Raw genomic sequence first — 1,540 nt, 5'->3', positions numbered from 1 at the left:
ATTGTTTCTTAGATGAACTAGAGTGAAATATCAATGTCAATTCTTTTGTCTTTTTCCAAAGCTTCTTTCTTTAAAAATTTATATGGTATCAAAATAACATCTTGATGTCTTCTGGTCCTGACTCTTGCCCATAAGTTCTGGCATGCAGTAGGAATACAGCTTGATTTACTTGGTTATTTCTTCCCAATAATAGATATTTTTTAAACTCTTTACTACATTGGGAATTTACTACTACTATAAATATCCCAATGGGTGGAGGGGGAAAAAGTCCTCCCCCTCAGTTAAATAGACCAACCCTCATCCTTCCTGGAAAGGGAGTCATATAGCCACACACTGAACACTAATTCAAAGACACAAAATAGCACAAATCAAATATATTTGTCATAAAACTGTAGAATACAATATAATAGAAAATAATTACTAAACAAGGATCAACTATTAGCAAGTACATATGAATGACATAGTCCATCACGCCACCATATATGGAAAAAATGCACTCCCATGCCATTCGATTCATGTTTTGTTCTGCCCTCCTCCCTGATAGGGGTCTCAGAAAATATGGCATATAGAAATATGACTCCACAAGACAAACGAATTGGGGTATAATTATTCACATAAGCAAACTTTTGATTCTCCAATAACAAAACAATAACTAAAGATTCTATCCAGACAATGAGACTCTAACATTCATTGCATATGCTACATTATTATGTGATCTAATCTGCAGAAACCTGACATTTAAGAACTCTTCTTTCATCTAAAGGTACAGCTAGCTTTTTACTTTGCTTCTTCTCCCTTCTTCCACCTGTTCTCCTCTCTCCTCTACTTTTCCCCCTCCTTCTCTCTCTGCCTCCTCTGTCCTTTTCTCAACCCTCTTTCCTTCCTCCCTTCCCCAGCCTAGATTATGCAGTGGTGGACATAGCCTCAGGGAACATCATGTTCTTCAAGATAGTCATTTATTTGACCAGAGAACTCACAGCTACCAGTGAAGACTATAAGTTTCTGGAAAATATGAATAAACTGACCAGCTTAGAGTATCTAGAAATGAAAAATATTACAATAAACATAAGTAGAAACCTAAAAGACCTAAACCAGAACTGCCTTATCTGTATCAGTCTACTTTAATTGAGCAGCAAGTAGCTGCTCTATGAGTTGGATGCATATTCAAAGAAACTATAAACAAAATACAAGAAGTTAGAATGTCTATGAAAAAATTTTAGCACAAAGACTAATTCCTCAAATGTTTAATGAGAGCTAAAATGAGTGAGATGGAATTTGTCATATGTTATATGTTTCAGTTCCATAAAAGGCAGTGATGATGCCGAGATGAGCAGGGCCCGGGTCCCCAATTTGGTTGGATGGGTAACATTGGCCTCTCCTTCATATCTTCCTAAAACTGTAGTCCCAGAACACCACCTTATCATCTGCTTCATAGTGTGTCCTGGACCAAGGCTCAGAAATCAGGATCAACCCCTACTAGAGCAGACACAGATGAACTGGTCTGGTCTCCTTGTCTGCTCTTCTCCCCTCTCTCTCTTTG

General features: G+C 37.5%; 1 pseudogene; it reads left to right on the top strand.

Annotated features, from left to right (window-relative positions):
* The first annotated feature begins 936 nt into the window (after positions 1-936).
* On the top strand, positions 937-1,209 carry LOC141551415 (biogenesis of lysosome-related organelles complex 1 subunit 2-like; annotated as a pseudogene).
* Positions 1,210-1,540: the final 331 nt, after the last annotated feature.

This window comes from Sminthopsis crassicaudata, chromosome 1 (genome assembly GCF_048593235.1).
Source record: "Sminthopsis crassicaudata isolate SCR6 chromosome 1, ASM4859323v1, whole genome shotgun sequence".
Lineage (NCBI taxonomy): Eukaryota > Metazoa > Chordata > Mammalia > Dasyuromorphia > Dasyuridae > Sminthopsis > Sminthopsis crassicaudata.
This window is presented reverse-complemented; position numbering and strand designations above follow the sequence as displayed.